Source organism: Hippocampus bargibanti, linkage group LG02 (genome assembly GCF_051943395.1).
Source record: "Hippocampus bargibanti isolate YZ-2025 linkage group LG02, ASM5194339v1, whole genome shotgun sequence".
Taxonomy (NCBI): domain Eukaryota; kingdom Metazoa; phylum Chordata; class Actinopteri; order Syngnathiformes; family Syngnathidae; genus Hippocampus; species Hippocampus bargibanti.
In genome coordinates, this window is record NC_142735.1 from 23,090,579 (window position 1) to 23,113,653 (window position 23,075).

The following is a 23,075-nucleotide window of genomic DNA, read 5'->3' on the forward strand; positions in this document are numbered from 1 at the left end:
TTTCGAGTAAGGTTTTGGTGGTTAGGGTGAAGGTTCAGAGAGAGATTGATGAAGTGTAAACGTTTTGGTTTAGACTTGGGGTGTTATGATTGTGGTATAAAGGGATTTTGCGTCAAAAGATTCAAGAAGCAGTTGTAATGCATCTTTTGCATTTCGGTGAACTCTTGACATACAATACATGTGAACTTCCCGTATTTATACAACGAGGTTGATGGTGTATAATCTGATGAGCTCACCCCCTTTAGTGGCATTATAGCATGATCTCCAAATGATATGGGACTTCTTTGACCCAAAAGCAGACGTGATCTGCTTCAAAAAATAATCCCCGCAAAGTGATGCAAAGGCAAAGGGCCGCAGATTCAATCAGATTGAATGAAGAGAGTACTTTCCCAAAGATGGAGGCCGCATATTAGCCCACGGGCAATGGGTTCACTAACCCCTCATACCCTCTCCTCGCTCGATATACTCGAGACATGTTGGGGCAATGATTGCGTTGGCATGTAACCATTTTATAATCCTAATCCCGACGATCCTAAAATCTGAGATTAGTGTAATCAGATTGTTTATGTTGGAGATAATAAAGGGTTGATGAAGAGGGCAGCTATCATGAATCCAAGGTGGAGCCCTTAAACCAGAAACGGTTTGACCTTTGGAGGAGGCACTTGATCAAGGATTTGCGCAACTCCATTCCGGCAACAGCACGGAATAGCCAGTTCGGGTTGGGATTAGTGGTTTTCTTGATTAGTAGAACATCATTTTTTTTCTGAGTAGGCAGCCATCAGCAAGTGCTCTCATGAGCCTTGCTTTTTTGTTGTTCTTGTCTTGTTATTGTGTTTTCTTTTGTCACTTTATGTTGTTGTGCGTCACGTGGAACGGATACAGATTGTTTTTCAGCAATTTTGGCCACGACAATCATCAAGGAGGAGTCTGTGCTGAGCGGTTGCGCCTTTCGCCAGCATGAATATGCCAGTACTGTTTTTGAATGGGAGGAATGTCGGAGCCATTTGACTGTCATCGCTGGACACCACAGGGGCCATTGTGCTTTTTTTGCGCCTGTTATGGGCAGCATCTTCACAGCCCCGCTTTGTTCAGCGGAAAGGTCGGTGCTCTTGGACAGTCTGCAGTTGGATGGATGCATGGCTTGAGAAGGCCGTGATAAGAAAGCATTGTCAGCGCAGAGCGCCGATGCGTATGTGGAACTGTCCGAGCTTGGAATTTAAGCGGATTTATGTGGGACAGGAGATGTGAGACAATGTATTTTCGTCAATTGATGCTACAGCTTCGTGTTTGCTTTCAACATTTAGCTTGTAATAGACGTACAAATTCCACCGTGATGTCCCTGATCCACTGCTGACATGGATGCTTTGATCCTCTCCTCTTTCATCTAGAACTGCTTCACAAAGAGGGTACAGCAAGTCCTGAAGAATGAATGACTGTCTTTGTGTTGTTATTTTTGTTTTTTGTTTTCCCAAGATGGCGGCGCGTGAACATGCAGCGCCTCCCTTCTCCTAGCAAATTGCCGTTTTCATGTTTATTATGTTTGTCAAAGTCATAAGTGCCTTGCATGCTGGGTCTGAGAGGACAGTAATTTCATCTGTGCTGTATGTCATGCATATTAGCATATTTGACAATAAAGCTGACTTTGACTTGACTTTGACTTTTGATCATTCTGGGGTTCAGGGTCAGTGTTAAAAGACAAAGTTTAAAATGGATATTTTCAGTATCAAGTTAGTGTCAATGTTTAGGAGAGAGTGGGAAAGCCTTCATGATGAGCTGTCACTCCACATTTCCATTCTTTGCCTGTACACTACGCAAAGCAACATTTTTCTGTTATTGTTTGTTTTTTTTTTTGTTAACAACAACCGCCTCCATGCCATCCCGTCCTGCTAATAGAACCATGTGTCACGGGCAATGGCGTGTAAAATCTTCATTGACAGAAATTTTGAAATTTAAAGAGCCACTTGCTGTTCTACAGCAGCAGGTTTCCAAATTTAGAGTTAGGATTGAGATAAGGTATATTCGGGGGAGGGTTATGTTAAGGCAGTGGTGCTTAAAATGGGTTTGATCGTACCCTAGGGGTTTGGTGAGTCGGTCTTAGGGGTTCGGTGGATCCTCCGCCGCAGAGGTCCACCCCTAGGTCTAGTCTGCATTTATTTGGCACAGCCATTGAAAGCGTCCTGCTCTGAGATTTCCTACCGGTCCGCTTTAAGGTCGCTGGTTTATGCAGCAGAGTGAGACCGCACTTTCAGACCACTTGAAGAGGACTGTACATGTGTCTGAGTAAGGCTCCTATCTTTTAATCCATGCTAACTATGTCGGGGAAAAAAAGTCGTCGGACGAATGTGTAAATGGTTCACAGCAACTCTTCAGAACAAAAACACTCTCAACCTTTTGGTGTCAACAAATGGAAAAGTATCCAGTTATTGCCAAGAAAGCCCTGGATTTTTTTCCTACCATTTATTAAAAAATATCTTTGTGAGCAATCGTTTTCGAGGATGCTAGACACAAAAACCAAGAAAAGGAACAGCACAACTACATCCACCCCTAGGTCTAGTCTGCATTTAGTGGGCAGTCTGCGTTTCATGTCCTGCTCTGAGATTTCCTACCAGTCCGCTTTAAGGTCGCTGGTTTATGCAGCAGAGTAAGACCTCACTTTCAGACTGCTTGAAGAGGACTGTATATGTGTAAGAGTAAATGTGAATGTAAATGTGAAAATGACATGAGCCTGGCACTTTCCAATGTGAAGCCACACATATGGTCTCTCAAAGGCAACAGTATAAATCACACTGATGTAAGTTGTTTTGAGTTCATGCATTGTCTTGGTTTTGTTATTTGAACAAAGTGATATTAATACACAATTCATTTCGTGCACCAGAAAAAAAAAAATCATATTTTATTTTTCAAGATGCCTGAAGAATGGAGACGAAGTGTACTCGTGCCCATTTTTAAGAACAAGGGAGATGTCCAGAGTTGTACGAACGACAGGGGAATAAAGTTGATGAGCCATCCAATGAAACTCTGGGAAAGAGTAGTTGAAGCTAGACTAAGAGCATCAGTATGGCTTCATGCCAAAAAAGTGTACGACAGATGCAGTGTTTGCTTTAAGAATGCTGATAGAGAAGTACAGAGAAGGTCAGAAGGAATTGCATTGTGTCTTTGTAGATCTGGAGAAAGCGTACGACAGGGTGCCCAGAGAAAAGCTGTGGCATTGCATCAGGAAGTCTGGAGTGACCGAAAAGTATGACAGAGCAAGACATGTATCATGACTGTAAGACAGGTGTGAGGTGTGCTGTCGGTGTGACGGAGGAATTCAAGGTGAGGGTGGGACTCCACCAGGGGTCACTCTGAGCCCCTTCTTGTTTGCTATGGTGATGGACAGGCTGACAGAAGATGTTAGACAAGAATCTCCTTGGACCATGATGTTTGCAGATGACATTGTGATCTGTAGCGAGAACGGGGAGCAGGTGGCGAAGAAACTAGAGATGTGGAGATATGCCCTGGAAAGGAAAGGAATGAAGATCAGTTGCAGCAAGACAGAATATATGTGTGTGATGAGAGGGATCCATGTGCAAGAGTGATGCTACACGGGGAAGAGATAAAGAAGGTGGAGGATTTTAAGTACTTGGGGTCAACTGTCCAGAGCAAGGGAGAGTGTGGAAAAGAGGCAAAGAAGCGTGTCCAGGCAGGCTGGAGCGGCTGGAGAAAAATGTCAGGTGTGATGTGTAATAGAAGGGTTTCAGCTAGGATGAAAGGAAAAGTATATAAAACGGTGGTGAGACCAGCCATGATGTTTGGACTGGAGACAGTGCCACTGAAGAAAAGACAGGAAGCAGAGCTGGAGGTAGCAGAGCTGAAGATGTTGAGGTTTTCTTTGGGAGTAACCAGGTTGGATAGGACCAGAAATGAGTACATTAGAGGGACAACTCATATTAAAGGCTTTGGAGAGAAAGTCAGAGAGGCCAGACTGAGATGGTTTGGACATGTCCAGAGGAGAGAGAGTGACTATATCGGCAGAAGGATGCTGAGCCTTGAACTGCCAGGCAGGAGACCGAGAGGAAGACCGAAGGGGAGGTTTATGGATGTGGTCCAAGAGGACATGAAGGTAGCTGGTGTGAGAGAAGAAGATGCACAAAACCGGGTTAGATGGAGGACATTGATTCGCTGTGGCGACCCCTGAAGGGAAAAGCCGAAAGGAAAAGAAGAAGAAGAAGATTAAAGAAGGGTCTGGTGAATGAGCATATGGATCTGGTGTGGTTCGGTGCCTCTAACAAGATTAAGAACCACTGTGTTAAGGACATACTGTAGGTTGAGAATATGTGTATTGGGTTTTGGAATTTTGGGCTTTTTGGATATCAAGTATGTGCAGTGTAATGCAGACTGTCCGCTGCATTTAAACAGCATTTAATTTACAGTAAAGTCTCGTTATATCGATATCGGATATATCGATAGTCCCGGTTATATCGATACTATTTCTATGCACGCACGGAGAAAATTACATGCAAACAGGGTCGGATATATCGACAGTCCCGGTTATATCGATATTTTTTCGGACTCCCTTGAATATCGATATAACGAGACTTTACTGTACTTCCTAAATAAATAAAAAACAAGTACAGGAAGTGGCACCAGCCGCCAAGTGAGAGCATCATAAAATATATATTTATGAGAACCGCTTTGGAGGAGGTTTAAACAAAAAGCACAAGATAGTAGCCCAGCTTTGCCAATGTGTCTTGTATTCCAGAAGGAGTCTCGTGTGATCCATTACGGCACTGACGTTTCAAGGGTACCTCAAGTGAGGGAGATTTCGGATAACTCCTTTAGATACCACAGCCAATGTTTGGCGAGTCTATTGATGACTCTTCTCAGCAACATCGAGGAGACCACGTGACCACAGCAAAAAGTGGAAACGTCATTTTTGACTGTTTTAGTCACAACTAAACAATGTACATTTGCCATTCCCGTCCCTTCTGATATTTACGCACCGCTCCCATTCAGGTATTTCGCGCTCAAGAGAAGAGATTGTCCGAGCCACACCCTCCTGACATATTATAATTAAGTGGGATCCTTTTCCGATGACCGTGTCCTTACCTCGGATGGGGCGTGGGCAATCGTGGGAGCGATGCTGGCCGTGTGCAGTTATGCAAATGAGGTGTGTAATGAAAGGTTCATCTGTGGCAGCGTTCTCATAGCTTTTGATTGACGAGCACTCGCCAAGGGAAATCTTCAGCGCTCAGTGATTAAAAAAAAACCAAGGCGGTCAGATATGAGATTTGGTGAAGGGGGTGGTAGAGGGTAGTGGAGGACGCACCATTGAAGCTCATCTTATATTACACACACACACACACACACACACACACACACACACTCACACGCGCGCACACGCACACACGCGTGCGCGCGCACACACACACACACACACACACACACACACACACACACACACACACACACACACACGCACACGCACACGCACACACACACACACACACACACACACACACATACACAAAGGAAAATGGCTACCAGATGGTTTGATGTTTAAAAAGAGAATGTGCCCGACGTGCAAGGATGCAAATAGATTTGTCACCATTTTGCAAGCCATAAAAATGTCAATTGCCGCATTGCTTTCCCTAGGAAACCATTTGATTCCATTTTTGACTCGGTAATACAATGCAGATGATCAATTCTAAAATACATTAATCGTGAATTTAGTGAAATGGGTCATTAGAAACATTTGGACGTGTTTACATCCAATTACTCTGCGTTTTCCGGAATTGGCAGCAGAGCTGGCTGTTTACTGAAAAGATTCAATTTATGGTAACTTACTTAGCTGTTAGCATCTGGTCAGCTCTGAACCTCCAAACACAATCAAGACCTTTCATTCATCTTGAACAGTTTACCACCCGGTTTTCCTTGTTAGGGAGAAACAGAGCACAAAAAGTATGCAAATAGGACTGAAGTATGACTTATTATTTTCAGTGGCAACGGGTGATTGTATTGGAAAGCTGAAGATGAATAGGCCGTGACATCCCTGAAGCAACGTCCGCGATAAGGCATCCAACTCACACAACTGGCTCCCCGCGAGGGACCCCAACGGAGTCAGCCACTGACAGGCAGATAATAGCGCTAGCTTTAGCCTGCGCGCTTGCCGACTGGTACCCCATGATCGGACTCTTGAGTGTGACTGATGGCGTGGTTTAAGTAATGGGACAGCTCAAAGCTCCCTCCGCCCCCTTCAACACCCTACCCCAGACCCAACAGTCCCCTCCTGAGCATAACCTGATCCATGAGATGAAATGACACGTCTAAAACGACAAGATGTACAGCAGGGAATATCGCACAGCTGATTGGCTCAAGGTGGACCTGGTTACCACAGCAACACTTCTTTGTCCTCCATTCGCCAGGCACTAGAGCAAATTGGCATGCTCCGTCCATGTGGCGTTCGGGGTTTGTTCGAATCGTAAAACCCTCACGAGCTCAACACGTATGGATTTTACCGTCAATATATCGCAGAGCTGTCGTGCCGACGCGAGCGCTTTTTAAGCGGATCGGTTCGGCCGCATCGGCGGGGTCGTTTGGTATGATGGATGATCGGCCTGGCAAAACATGACCGAATCTATGTCGGCGCGACTGTCATGCAATTCCAGTCACTTAGACCACTTAAATCAGACATTTCCACAGGCTGATTAATTCCTTACACGGACCTTTGTCCCCCTCTTCTGCCTCTTTTTGGTGCAACACGAAGATTTCAGACCAAACAAGTACAGCAAAATGCATTGACGTGATGGAAGGACTGCTACAATGTGTCCTTTTTCGGTCAGTGGCGTTCCTTCAGTGACGTAGGGTGAGGACTCGTCACCAACTCTAAAACGAGACTTCCGGAATATTCAACGCGTGTCTTAAAACGTAAAATATAGCTAAATGCGATGGAATATTTGTAAAATACCCTCAGTAGAAGTCATTTGAAGCTATTTTAAACATTATGGACACAACTTGTCAGGAGACGTCGGTTGTCCTTGAAGGTTCACACTTGTTTCTTTTGTAGACTTATTTCAGGTTTCAATTTCCTCTTGAATAACACCACATGCATAATTTTCCACTTCATTCCCAGTCAGATTTTAGCATGAGAAAACCAAAAACACAACAACAAAATAAATGCTATGAGACACAAACACGCAAATATGCCCACACACACACACACACACACCACACACACACACACACACACACACACACACACACACACACACACACACACACACACACACACACACACACACACACACACACATCAATCTCAGCTCAGCATCCGCATCGGCACTCCACCAATGTTAATAGCACTGATCCCGACAGTGCGTTGCATTTCAATATCATTGCACAAAATCTAATGAAATCTTGAAAAAAGGAATTGCAGGCGATACCCTCAATCCAGAAGTGATTACCACGTTAATACCACCTTCCATCTGCTCGATGGGACTTTTTTCAAAACAACATAAAAATAAACAAAAAAACAGAAAAGATTATTTCTAATGGCATTGCCCAAACTTTTTAAAGTCATTCCTACTTTCAGCGGCCTGAATAGAGATGGTGCACCGCCCCAACCCCCCACCCCCGCCAAATAAGAGCTTATTGGGAGTGTTACGGCTGCAGTTGAGGAAAATATAGATGGCACACCAGCTACTCCCTCAACTCGGAAACAATGTCAAAATAAAATAATCTTCTGATTCAATGTTCTAAAATTTTTAAAAAGTCTATTTTTTAAACTGATTCCTAGCATCTACGAAAAACATTATAAATAAAAAAATAAAAGAATAAAAAAAACATTTTACTTCTTATGTATAAATTTGTCATGGACATTCCTCAGTGCGGAAGGGGGCCTTCCCCAGCTTGTCACTGAAAATTCATGTTGGTAAGCGACTCTAATTGCAACCAGTTTCGTCTAGATGGCAGTATTAGACGGTGTTGGATTTGAGATCAGCACAGCTTTTGAGTAGAACAGAAACCTTCACTGCTTGTCATGTCAATTATGAGAGACAGGAATGCCCACATGTTGGGAGTTGGACAAGTTCAAGTAATTTACACAAAAGATGATTATTTATGGTATGGACAGTGTGTATGTCACGATTGGTGGTAGAAAATGTGTGTTGCGCACTGCATGATTCGAAAATGACTTGCAACATGGGTCATGAAAGAGGTTCCCACACCACAATTTGTTTCAATTTTCGGGTGAACCTTCAGTAATCTCGTGGCTCTGGGTGAGCTAAAATGAGATGATGCAAAAAAAAAATTAAACAATCAATTGAGGCCTTCCCGGTTGCTCACCATTTTCCCAAAGGCCCTACTTCAGGGCATGCAACAGATAAGCGTATTTCATGGAGTGTGTGTAGAGGTGGGGGATCTTTGGGGGAGCAGGGAGGAGGCAGTGTCAAGTGCTCGCTGTCATCAGGCAGTCCTCAGACGAGAAGTGAATAGAGTTTGATTGGTCTGGGCAAACATCCTCACGGGGTACGTTCGGAACAAAGAGAGCAACAGACGCCTCTCTTGTCAAGGCAAATGCTCTCAGGGCTTCAAGAAAAGAAAAAAAAAAAGAATCGCCGCTGCCGGTCTCGAGGTGCCTGATCCGAGCGAGACCTCAAATAGCCGATGATGGCTTGGCTCCTTGAGTCCCGAGCAAGTTTTTATTATTATTGTTATTTTTAATACCGCTGTCAACCAGAATGTCTTTTATTTATTTATTTATTTATTCGGCTGTGTATTTATTCATTCATTTATTTATGTGTTTGTGTTTTTGTTTGTGTCGATTTATTTATTTGTGTATAATTTATTTATTTATTTATTCATTCATTTATTTTACACAGCACAATTATTTATATATAGCAGCAGTGTAATTACAGAAATTTGTTTTGGGGAGGTGTCTCTTGTGTCACAATCAAAGAGGTTGAGGGCATAACGTTTAATGTGAGAGATGTGTTAATTCATCCAATCCGGTTTCAAAATGGAGAAACTTCAGTATTTTGATGTATTTACTTCATGGAGTTCGTTAATTCACTTATGTTATACCATTCTTCGTGCCAGAATTTAATCGGAGAATACGACCTAACCACTGTATGTATTATTTGTTTTTTTGTTTTTTTTTGTTTTTGGGGGGGGGGGAGGCGTCAAACAAAATATGAATATGGTAATTTCTCTGGTTAAATATCTAATATGCTTTGAACATTCATCAAATTCATCAAATGTATTTGTTTTAGAGTTGATCCCGGATTTAAATTTAAATTGAAAAGAAATGAAATGATATCTCAATAATTTATATTAGAATATATGAAATCGCAATACTGAAAAGGCGGATTATTTATTTATTTTTGAGAGAAAATGCAATGGGTTCCATGAATCAATATCCATTGGATTGACTTGAGTATTAGTTTAAAAAAAAAAAAACACTCCACAAAGAAGCCTCGGTAAAAGCACTTCTCCTGCACAGTAATCGAAAGCCGCACTGGCCGCAGGCTCAACGCAAAAGAGCAGAATTAGACCCCTCTGTTACAGTCGTCGCCATTAAAAATGCACAACATGGATCGCAGTAAAGGATTTAGATTGATACAAACGAGGGCTGAGGGATTAGAGACCGGAAAGAAGTAGAAATGTAATCTTGCCCATGAGGAGTGGGGGTTAGGTGTGGGGATATAGACGGCAAACCACGGCCCATTTTATTCCACGCGGAGTCACAATATCACTAACGTCGTCCTCCGTCCAAGTCCCTAATTGTACTCATCTACTTTTTCCACAAACTGTTGTGCCCACTCGAAACAGGGGAGGAGCGAATTGCTTCAACCCTTTAGGAAAAGCGCAGGGATTTTTGACAGTGAGAGTTTGGCCAAATCGAACGATCAACAAGAGAATAGAAATTCTGCATGAGTTCTGCATGTCAACACCAGAGAGCTGAAGCTAAAGGGAAAAACTGTGGGGACTAGCCCCAAATTAATCTCCCCTATGGATTATGGATTATTAATGAATTATGTAACTACAGTATGCCACGCTCTATTGTTGTTGGGATTCACATTTCCTTTGGTTTTTTTGCTTTGTTTAACACTGTTGTGCACCATGAGGTCGCGGTGAGACTTCTTTATCAATTTGGCTTCCCTGGAATGATAATGGTTAAATAACATGTTAAAAAATGTCCTCATCCACCAACTTTCCTTGTTTTGTTCTTCAGCTGTGACATGCAGTCATCCCAGCAATAAATTGACTCAAAACAAGTTCCCAAATTGATACCGCTTGGGTACCTGCTCCCCCCCAACGGCTGTGACCCATCACTCATTTTCCAATCTTGTTGCGGGAAGATCCATCATACTTGATGTAACCGTTCAACTTTAGATATGGTAACAGACTTGAAGCGGGATGTGCTTTAATTCATCCCTTAATGAGACGCGGTGATCATTATTCTTGTGGAGAGAAGTTTTTAGTCATTTATTTGTCAATGTTCAAACCATCTGAAGACGAGATGCCAAAGTATCCCTTCCGAATATGTTTTTTCCTCTCCCAATGGCCATATTTGCCTTGAAATCTAAGTGTAATCAGTGATGCTTTAGCATAGATGATGTCATTCTACTCATTAGCCAAAGGAATCAGCTGTGTGCTGGATGTCAGACAAACTCCGCCCCACCACCGGCACCAATAACCACCCTTACCCCATGTCCAAACCAATTAGTCTATGAATTCAGTGCCAGTCGCTTGATGAGACAGGTGTCTGCACTGAGACTTTGGAACGCCTGAATGAGCGCGTCGCCCTTTCCAAATTGTTTCAAGTCTATGTCATTCTCAAAATAGAAAAAAAGCGAAGTGTAGCAAGGCTAATTCAAAAATTGAGAAAAAATAATAAAATATTAAGACAAACTCTAAAATGTAAAGTGAGTGCAAATTTCCGCATTGTGGGACGAATAAAGGTATTCTGATTCTGATTCTGATTCTGATTCTGATTCTGAGCCAGTGATGCCAGATTAGGAGTGATATGCTCCCTCTTACAAGTACCAGTCAAGAGGTGAGCGGCATTATTCTGGAACAACTGGAAACGTTTAATGGAGGATTGGCATTAATTTCTGTTTCAAAGTGCTCATGAGAAAGGATCGGTTTTACTTGAGCCATCTCTATATCTCTGTATATTGATCATGAGTAGAAATGTAAAGAAGCTACATGGAAAGGTTGCCACTTTGAAGCAATGTTTTACATTTCACTTTCATCGGATCACAATAAACAAACAAATAAATGAATGAATGAATGAATGAATGAATAAGGTCACCTGGACAACAGTCAAAGTGGCCTCTCGCGCATCCTTGGTTTAAAGTAGAAGTCACGAACAAAATCAGCACATTCGCTCTGTTCTTGGTTTATGTGTACTTTTGGAACAGTATTTAGGCAGCGAGTGATGTCATTTCATAAGGCCACAAGGATGCATGAATGGATGCAAAATACCAATTGAGAAATACCCATAGCCTCTCTCGTGTGTCCTGTTGTCATCCCGCAGTGCCCTCCCCCCTCCCCAGTGGGACACACTCGCAATACTTCACCAGGGAGGCCTCCAGAGGCAACCTAACCAGATGCCAGCGCCACCTGATCCAGCTTCTCTCGATGCGGATGAGCAGAAGCTGTACTCTGAGTCCCTCCCAGAGGACATAGATTCTCACTCGGTAATACAACGCAGATGATCAATTCTAAAATACATTAATCGTGAATTTAGTGAAATGGGTCATTAGAAACATTTGGACGTGTTTACATCCAATTACTCTGCGTTTTCCGGAATTGGCAGCAGAGCTGGCTGTTTACTGAAAAGATTCAATTTATGGTAACTTACTTAGCTGTTAGCATCTGGTCAGCTCTGAACCTCCAAACACAATCAAGACCTTTCATTCATCTTGAACAGTTTACCACCCGGTTTTCCTTGTTAGGGAGAAACAGAGCACAAAAAGTATGCAAATAGGACTGAAGTATGACTTATTATTTTCAGTGGCAACGGGTGATTGTATTGGAAAGCTGAAGATGAATAGGCCGTGACATCCCTGAAGCAACGTCCGCGATAAGGCATCCAACTCACACAACTGGCTCCCCGCGAGGGACCCCAACGGAGTCAGCCACTGACAGGCAGATAATAGCGCTAGCTTTAGCCTGCGCGCTTGCCGACTGGTACCCCATGATCGGACTCTTGAGTGTGACTGATGGCGTGGTTTAAGTAATGGGACAGCTCAAAGCTCCCTCCGCCCCCTTCAATACCCTACCCCAGACCCAACAGTCCCCTCCTGAGCATAACCTGATCCATGAGATGAAATGACACGTCTAAAACGACAAGATGTACAGCAGGGAATATCGCACAGCTGATTGGCTCAAGGTGGACCTGGTTACCACAGCAACACTTCTTTGTCCTCCATTCGCCAGGCACTAGAGCAAATTGGCATGCTCCGTCCATGTGGCGTTCGGGGTTTGTTCGAATCGTAAAACCCTCACGAGCTCAACACGTATGGATTTTACCGTCAATATATCGCAGAGCTGTCGTGCCGACGCGAGCGCTTTTTAAGCGGATCGGTTCGGCCGCATCGGCGGGGTCGTTTGGTATGATGGATGATCGGCCTGGCAAAACATGACCGAATCTATGTCGGCGCGACTGTCATGCAATTCCAGTCACTTAGACCACTTAAATCAGACATTTCCACAGGCTGATTAATTCCTTACACGGACCTTTGTCCCCCTCTTCTGCCTCTTTTTGGTGCAACACGAAGATTTCAGACCAAACAAGTACAGCAAAATGCATTGACGTGATGGAAGGACTGCTACAATGTGTCCTTTTTCGGTCAGTGGCGTTCCTTCAGTGACGTAGGGTGAGGACTCGTCACCAACTCTAAAACGAGACTTCCGGAATATTCAACGCGTGTCTTAAAACGTAAAATATAGCTAAATGCGATGGAATATTTGTAAAATACCCTCAGTAGAAGTCATTTGAAGCTATTTTAAACATTATGGACACAACTTGTCAGGAGACGTCGGTTGTCCTTGAAGGTTCACACTTGTTTCTTTTGTAGACTTATTTCAGGTTTCAATTTCCTCTTGAATAACACCACATGCATAATTTTCCACTTCATTCCCAGTCAGATTTTAGCATGAGAAAACCAAAAACACAACAACAAAATAAATGCTATGAGACACAAACACGCAAATATGCCCACACACACACACACACACACACACACACACACACACACACACACACACACACACACACACACACACACACACACACACACACACACACACACACACACACACACACATCAATCTCAGCTCAGCATCCGCATCGGCACTCCACCAATGTTAATAGCACTGATCCCGACAGTGCGTTGCATTTCAATATCATTGCACAAAATCTAATGAAATCTTGAAAAAAGGAATTGCAGGCGATACCCTCAATCCAGAAGTGATTACCACGTTAATACCACCTTCCATCTGCTCGATGGGACTTTTTTCAAAACAACATAAAAATAAACAAAAAAACAGAAAAGATTATTTCTAATGGCATTGCCCAAACTTTTTAAAGTCATTCCTACTTTCAGCGGCCTGAATAGAGATGGTGCACCGCCCCAACCCCCCACCCCCGCCAAATAAGAGCTTATTGGGAGTGTTACGGCTGCAGTTGAGGAAAATATAGATGGCACACCAGCTACTCCCTCAACTCGGAAACAATGTCAAAATAAAATAATCTTCTGATTCAATGTTCTAAAATTTTTAAAAAGTCTATTTTTTAAACTGATTCCTAGCATCTACGAAAAACATTATAAATAAAAAAATAAAAGAATAAAAAAAACATTTTACTTCTTATGTATAAATTTGTCATGGACATTCCTCAGTGCGGAAGGGGGCCTTCCCCAGCTTGTCACTGAAAATTCATGTTGGTAAGCGACTCTAATTGCAACCAGTTTCGTCTAGATGGCAGTATTAGACGGTGTTGGATTTGAGATCAGCACAGCTTTTGAGTAGAACAGAAACCTTCACTGCTTGTCATGTCAATTATGAGAGACAGGAATGCCCACATGTTGGGAGTTGGACAAGTTCAAGTAATTTACACAAAAGATGATTATTTATGGTATGGACAGTGTGTATGTCACGATTGGTGGTAGAAAATGTGTGTTGCGCACTGCATGATTCGAAAATGACTTGCAACATGGGTCATGAAAGAGGTTCCCACACCACAATTTGTTTCAATTTTCGGGTGAACCTTCAGTAATCTCGTGGCTCTGGGTGAGCTAAAATGAGATGATGCAAAAAAAAAATTAAACAATCAATTGAGGCCTTCCCGGTTGCTCACCATTTTCCCAAAGGCCCTACTTCAGGGCATGCAACAGATAAGCGTATTTCATGGAGTGTGTGTAGAGGTGGGGGATCTTTGGGGGAGCAGGGAGGAGGCAGTGTCAAGTGCTCGCTGTCATCAGGCAGTCCTCAGACGAGAAGTGAATAGAGTTTGATTGGTCTGGGCAAACATCCTCACGGGGTACGTTCGGAACAAAGAGAGCAACAGACGCCTCTCTTGTCAAGGCAAATGCTCTCAGGGCTTCAAGAAAAGAAAAAAAAAAAGAATCGCCGCTGCCGGTCTCGAGGTGCCTGATCCGAGCGAGACCTCAAATAGCCGATGATGGCTTGGCTCCTTGAGTCCCGAGCAAGTTTTTATTATTATTGTTATTTTTAATACCGCTGTCAACCAGAATGTCTTTTATTTATTTATTTATTTATTCGGCTGTGTATTTATTCATTCATTTATTTATGTGTTTGTGTTTTTGTTTGTGTCGATTTATTTATTTGTGTATAATTTATTTATTTATTTATTCATTCATTTATTTTACACAGCACAATTATTTATATATAGCAGCAGTGTAATTACAGAAATTTGTTTTGGGGAGGTGTCTCTTGTGTCACAATCAAAGAGGTTGAGGGCATAACGTTTAATGTGAGAGATGTGTTAATTCATCCAATCCGGTTTCAAAATGGAGAAACTTCAGTATTTTGATGTATTTACTTCATGGAGTTCGTTAATTCACTTATGTTATACCATTCTTCGTGCCAGAATTTAATCGGAGAATACGACCTAACCACTGTATGTATTATTTGTTTTTTTGTTTTTTTTTGTTTTTGGGGGGGGGGGAGGCGTCAAACAAAATATGAATATGGTAATTTCTCTGGTTAAATATCTAATATGCTTTGAACATTCATCAAATTCATCAAATGTATTTGTTTTAGAGTTGATCCCGGATTTAAATTTAAATTGAAAAGAAATGAAATGATATCTCAATAATTTATATTAGAATATATGAAATCGCAATACTGAAAAGGCGGATTATTTATTTATTTTTGAGAGAAAATGCAATGGGTTCCATGAATCAATATCCATTGGATTGACTTGAGTATTAGTTTAAAAAAAAAAAAACACTCCACAAAGAAGCCTCGGTAAAAGCACTTCTCCTGCACAGTAATCGAAAGCCGCACTGGCCGCAGGCTCAACGCAAAAGAGCAGAATTAGACCCCTCTGTTACAGTCGTCGCCATTAAAAATGCACAACATGGATCGCAGTAAAGGATTTAGATTGATACAAACGAGGGCTGAGGGATTAGAGACCGGAAAGAAGTAGAAATGTAATCTTGCCCATGAGGAGTGGGGGTTAGGTGTGGGGATATAGACGGCAAACCACGGCCCATTTTATTCCACGCGGAGTCACAATATCACTAACGTCGTCCTCCGTCCAAGTCCCTAATTGTACTCATCTACTTTTTCCACAAACTGTTGTGCCCACTCGAAACAGGGGAGGAGCGAATTGCTTCAACCCTTTAGGAAAAGCGCAGGGATTTTTGACAGTGAGAGTTTGGCCAAATCGAACGATCAACAAGAGAATAGAAATTCTGCATGAGTTCTGCATGTCAACACCAGAGAGCTGAAGCTAAAGGGAAAAACTGTGGGGACTAGCCCCAAATTAATCTCCCCTATGGATTATGGATTATTAATGAATTATGTAACTACAGTATGCCACGCTCTATTGTTGTTGGGATTCACATTTCCTTTGGTTTTTTTGCTTTGTTTAACACTGTTGTGCACCATGAGGTCGCGGTGAGACTTCTTTATCAATTTGGCTTCCCTGGAATGATAATGGTTAAATAACATGTTAAAAAATGTCCTCATCCACCAACTTTCCTTGTTTTGTTCTTCAGCTGTGACATGCAGTCATCCCAGCAATAAATTGACTCAAAACAAGTTCCCAAATTGATACCGCTTGGGTACCTGCTCCCCCCCAACGGCTGTGACCCATCACTCATTTTCCAATCTTGTTGCGGGAAGATCCATCATACTTGATGTAACCGTTCAACTTTAGATATGGTAACAGACTTGAAGCGGGATGTGCTTTAATTCATCCCTTAATGAGACGCGGTGATCATTATTCTTGTGGAGAGAAGTTTTTAGTCATTTATTTGTCAATGTTCAAACCATCTGAAGACGAGATGCCAAAGTATCCCTTCCGAATATGTTTTTTCCTCTCCCAATGGCCATATTTGCCTTGAAATCTAAGTGTAATCAGTGATGCTTTAGCATAGATGATGTCATTCTACTCATTAGCCAAAGGAATCAGCTGTGTGCTGGATGTCAGACAAACTCCGCCCCACCACCGGCACCAATAACCACCCTTACCCCATGTCCAAACCAATTAGTCTATGAATTCAGTGCCAGTCGCTTGATGAGACAGGTGTCTGCACTGAGACTTTGGAACGCCTGAATGAGCGCGTCGCCCTTTCCAAATTGTTTCAAGTCTATGTCATTCTCAAAATAGAAAAAAAGCGAAGTGTAGCAAGGCTAATTCAAAAATTGAGAAAAAATAATAAAATATTAAGACAAACTCTAAAATGTAAAGTGAGTGCAAATTTCCGCATTGTGGGACGAATAAAGGTATTCTGATTCTGATTCTGATTCTGATTCTGAGCCAGTGATGCCAGATTAGGAGTGATATGCTCCCTCTTACAAGTACCAGTCAAGAGGTGAGCGGCATTATTCTGGAACAACTGGAAACGTTTAATGGAGGATTGGCATTAATTTCTGTTTCAAAGTGCTCATGAGAAAGGATCGGTTTTACTTGAGCCATCTCTATATCTCTGTATATTGATCATGAGTAGAAATGTAAAGAAGCTACATGGAAAGGTTGCCACTTTGAAGCAATGTTTTACATTTCACTTTCATCGGATCACAATAAACAAACAAATAAATGAATGAATGAATGAATGAATGAATAAGGTCACCTGGACAACAGTCAAAGTGGCCTCTCGCGCATCCTTGGTTTAAAGTAGAAGTCACGAACAAAATCAGCACATTCGCTCTGTTCTTGGTTTATGTGTACTTTTGGAACAGTATTTAGGCAGCGAGTGATGTCATTTCATAAGGCCACAAGGATGCATGAATGGATGCAAAATACCAATTGAGAAATACCCATAGCCTCTCTCGTGTGTCCTGTTGTCATCCCGCAGTGCCCTCCCCCCTCCCCAGTGGGACACACTCGCAATACTTCACCAGGGAGGCCTCCAGAGGCAACCTAACCAGATGCCAGCGCCACCTGATCCAGCTTCTCTCGATGCGGATGAGCAGAAGCTGTACTCTGAGTCCCTCCCAGAGGACATAGATTCTCACACTATAACGAAGGGACAGCCAGGACAAAATTCATTTCCATCACTTGTATCTGAAATGTTGTTCATTCAGTGACGACACAAAGCTTGTGATTAGAGGTGAGAGGTGGGGGGACGTAAATCGACCGATAACACTTTTTGGCTCAGCTCCTTTGTCGCCGTGGCAGGCCAATGCAGAGTCCAAATGACTGCAGATGCTGTATCGGGCCTTCTGTCAATGTCCCTAATCCTAACTCGCAGTCAGCGGGAGGGTTGTTGGGTGGGGGAGAGTATTCCACAGCATTCTTGCACATTGGATGTGTCCTGTAATATATGTGATTCCGACTTTCCTCAAATTGCTCACGATTACGATGTTTCTATTGTGCAGCGTGACAGTTTGATCGCACAATAGAAATAAACAAAAATTAGATTGTTAGGTAGGTACTTCTCTCTTTTGGCCTGACCTGAGGGCCCGGTCGACACGGAAGCCAGTTTGCTCTTTTCAAGGTCCAAAACTGAGGGATTCTTTGACATTGTGTTGCACCGCAACTGGATATGTTGGACATTGTTCCATGAGGAAATCCGCCGAGGTGGCTGAAATTACCCTGGGCGATTATGAAGAAAAGAAAAACAGATTAAAGGCAACACATTTCTGTGGACACACCTGAATAGTTGAAGAGCAGTTTTATGCGCCTCTCCCGAAGGGAAATGTCTGTTTTAGGACTTTAAAAGCCCATTTCCCCTTTGCCGGAGGCAAATTTATTGCAGTCCAGCTGATTTGAGTTAGGCGAAGATTTTAAGACTTATTCACTGATTTTAGCGAGTGGTAGGATGGATATTTAATTTTGTAAATTATATATATGTATTTTTTTTCTCTTCAACCAAAATTGGTTATGCTGTATTTTGATTGACAGTGCATGGTCTTAATGTCCCATTATGATAATTGTAGAGGCTGTGCAGCAGAATCTCAAAGAGCAGAAGACTCAAATTAACACGTGCATTCCTCAATTGCTTATTGAATCAAAAAACATTCCTTTCATTATTGCACTGGACCACCATGTCAAATCCTGTCTAGTTCATCCCATCTTCAATGAATTCTACCAGTCGCCGAGCAGTCGTATACCAATAAAGTTTTCTCTTTATGCACGGGCCGAAGTGTGTCTATTTAGTTAAAAGGCTGACTTACATTTTTCAGACAGTGGCGACGGCTTTGAATAAATTATGCAAACTTTTTTTTGTCCTTGTGCCAAACAGTGCATCCATTGAATAGTAATGGTGACTGCGGCTGCAGATGCAAAATATCAAGCGCGCAGGCTGAGGGCCCGTCGGGAATGACTGACAGAAAAAAAGTTGATTATTATAAAAAAATGATGCAGTAATTTAAAATGCTATTTGATCATGTTCTACTTCACAAAATATTAGCATTATATTTTTTCACAAATACAATCCGGTTCATGTGATGTTTGCATCGCTGTATTTATATAACATGAAAGTTAGTTGTATAGGTGACATTTTAGTTTAAGAAATACTGTAGGAAATAGGACCAATAAAATTGCATTGAACTTTATTTGCAATTACTGTATGAACAGCATATATGTAATTTTTATTCAATTTTTATTGAGAAATAGTTTCAGTCTCATATTATTCAGTTAAATGTAAAATATGTTCAAATGTAAACAGTATTTTTTTACTTTAATTATTTGCCATTGTGTGTGTGTGTGTGTGTGTGTGTGTGCGCAAGGTAGGAGGGTTAATAATAATAATAATAATAATAATAATAATAATAATAATAATAATAATACTGTGGGACCTTGGCTTACGAATTTAATTGGTTCCCAGACAGAGTGTAAGGTGAAAAGTGTGTATCCTAAAAATTAATTTCCCATAAGAAACAATTAAAATGAGAATAATCTGTTCCCAGGTCCCCATAAAACATAATTTTCTACTTTCTAATTTTCGAAGCCGTAAAACTACACAAAATAGACCTTATTTTATGTATAATAAATGTGCTATAGTCTTATGATTAAAGAAATAAACTGTACTATACAATAACGTCATTTTATTGACCTTTGTGATGGTCGTTAATGGCTTGATGGAATGGAGTGTCCGGCTTCCTCAGCATTAAACACTTGATGAGGAACATAGGCTTCTTTCACGATCTTGAGGAATGATCCCTTGTAGGTGCTTTCTCTATTATAATTGTATCTAGTTCTTCATCAATTGTGATATGTTTAGCTGGGTTGATAGTGTACAGATGACTTGTGCGGGTTATTTGTGGAGCCTGATTGATGGGATATTTAACCTTCCAGTCTAGACTCTGCTTTTGAACTATCAAAGTTGAAATGGGTCCAAATTTCACTCTTTTCTATCCATTTTCTCACCATTGTACTTGTTTTTTTCACTTGTGTTTTTTTTTGTTTTTTGTTTCAAGCTCTGTCCTCTCCCTTTTGTGTGTGTGTATCTGTTTTCTCACTCTCTGTCTGCCTGTCTCTTTAATGTTTAACCCCCAACACACACACTGCTGGGTTCTTGACCAATCATGTGGCTTTAACCCAAGACGCCATTTTGTTTTTTAGAGAATGGCCTCACTCTCTCTCTGTCTGTAACCCCATACAGTACATAAAGTCACAAATTTATTTGACTACCATGGGGCCTCGGTTTACGAACACCCTTACGAACTTTTCGGTTTACGAATGTAAAATTTATGAAAATTGAACCTTGGATTCAGCACGACTTTTCGCGATACACACCACCCACCACAGCTGGCGGAGTACTCTTCGGCGGAAAAACACCAAAGCACATGACCGAACAGGTGCACACCGTGGCTTTCATGTGATTCTCCCCCACTGCTGCGTTTTTGTCCAATAACGTGGCTTTAACCGACGACTGGGGGCGGGGAATAGAGGACAAAAAAAGTCAGCTGCCATTTCCTCGTTTGGAGAACGGGCTTGTTCACGAACGACACACCACTCGTTGTGGCAGATCCGTGTGTATCCCGAAAAATAGTTTGTATGCAAAGGTAAAATTTCCATAAATGTAACGTTCGTAAACCGAAAAGTTCGTAGGCCAAGGTCCCACTGTAATAGTACATTTCATTTATAAGTGCCTTACAAAAGTATCAAGGACAATGGTGCCGTTAAATAATTTTATAAAAAAACATCTCAGAGAAATTGTGACATTTTCTTTTCTTTAAATGCATAATAATTGAATTGTAGAAACATTTAATTGTACTGCATGCTTTTTTTTACAAGGTAATTTTCCATCATCAGGAAGTCGTGACGTGCTGGACATGAATAGTATGTAAATGTCAGCTGGTTGTCCAATCAGGTGGCTGCTAGCATTGTTTTTATTCTGGAAATGTGGGGGGCGGGGGGTGGGGGGGTAAAATAGAATAGTGATGAAGAATGAAACAAAACATTTTATTCAACAGCGCTGGGAGATCAGCACATTCAAAAGCACACATTGAAAATTTTGACGTCGATTTACATTTGGAATTTCCTTTGGGTTTTCCTGATGACACGAGAGAAACGTTGCCATTTAAACACATTTCCCAAGTCGGCTGTCCGTCTGCCAGCAAATTAATGTATTGATTGAGGATTTTTTTAGTAAATTAATCTGCCAATCATCTTCATGCCCTAACTGAAACTGAGTGAGGTAGTATGTGGGGGAGGTGATTGATGTATGCAAATGTATTCCGTCAATGGTGGCGCTAATAGAAACAACACAAACTGTTTTGCAGTGCTTCGGCAAATTACATTAAACTTGAGGCCCGCTATGCTCTGTACAATGCGATGCAACTTCAGTGCCTTGCTTTCTGTCCGCTGCTACGATACTAATGGGATGTACTAATGAGATGCATTTTCCAAATGCTATGCAACCAAAATATTCATAAAGTCACAAATTTATTTGACTACCATGGGGCCTCGGTTTACGAACACCCGGCCTTACGAACTTTTCGGTTTACGAACGTAAAATTTATGAAAATTGAACCTTGGATTCAGCACTACTTTTCGCGATACACACCACCCACCACGGCTGGCGGAGTACTCTTCGGCGGAAAAACACCAAAGCACATGACCGAACAGGTGCACACCGTGGCTTTCATGTGATTCTCAGCCTGACACATTTCCCACGCTGTGTGTCACTTCCCTGAGAGTAACTTTCTACTACCATTCTACAAATAAAGAGCCCGGTACCAATATGCTAAGTCCACAATTGCTACCATCCTTCGCAACAAAGCTTTACACAAAGGCTTTATTCACTCGATGCTTTCACATGACTAATGACACCAAACTTGTCACGTGTGAGTTGACAGCTGGGGCGGGGCCGCCGCTCCCGACCTCCGCCAGCTGCTGTCAATCCCCTCACCGATACTGGGACATTTAAACGAGTCTCTGTCATCTCACCAGTGACATGATTACGACGCTTCACCAGTGTCTTGGACTTGCCAGCACAAGAGTTTGCTTCGCCCGAGGTGATTGTTAGCCGCGATCGCGTAAGTTTGTTGCTTTCCGGGATCGCGAGCTTGGCGCACCCCCGTGTGCCATTTTGTTTTGCCTATCTTGATAGGCAGGACGGATCGCCCCGTCCCACTGTATTATCATCATCATCATCATTATTATTATTATTATTATTATTAACCCTCCTACCTTGCACACACGCACGCACGCACACACACACACACACACACACACACACACACACACACACACACACACACACACACACACACACACACAATGGCAAATAATTAAAAAAGTAAAAAAATACTGTCTACATTTGAACTTATTTTACATTTAACTGAATAATATGAGACCCACTGTACTTTGTGCCTGCAGAATGCTCATGTGAATAAAAATGCCAGAGCAGACTTTTGCCACTTGGATGCAGAAGTAGGTAACATCACACCAGAGTCAGCTGCTATACGGTTTGCGCATACAAGAAAATTAACGGTGAGTTCATGATAATATCATGGCATTAAAACAGATTATGAACCAGAACAGATTTTATGAACCAACAAGCACACAACAAAGAACCGTACATGATGGATTATGCATGCTGGGATGAGGTAATCGCTGCCCTATCATATGTGGGAGTGAGGTCACATCTGCGCCACGACACGTTTTTATTACGTTAACGTCACACGTGCACATATTAATGAAGGAGATACCATTAATGTTTTTTTTAATTTAAAAGGGGTTGTTGGCATTTGATAAAGAAGTAACATGTAATATAACTTTTAAAATCAAATATTCAATAAAGTAACTTGTTACTTTTAAATTCAAGTAATGAACAGTTATTTTCTATTGTATTTACTTTTTATGTCCTCCTGATCCTATGCAAATGCTAGATGCTAAAGACTAAAGCACTAAAGTATCTCACTCGTGCTACACTAATTGGCACCAT

At 41.8% G+C, this 23,075-nt stretch overlaps 1 protein-coding gene across 7 annotated transcripts in view; it reads right to left on the reverse strand.

Annotated features, from left to right (window-relative positions):
* The window catches only part of LOC148902069 (adhesion G protein-coupled receptor L3-like), a 180,976-nt gene that overhangs the window by 111,915 nt on the left and 45,986 nt on the right, over positions 1 to 23,075 (reverse strand). The gene's annotated exons all lie outside the window — the stretch shown is intronic.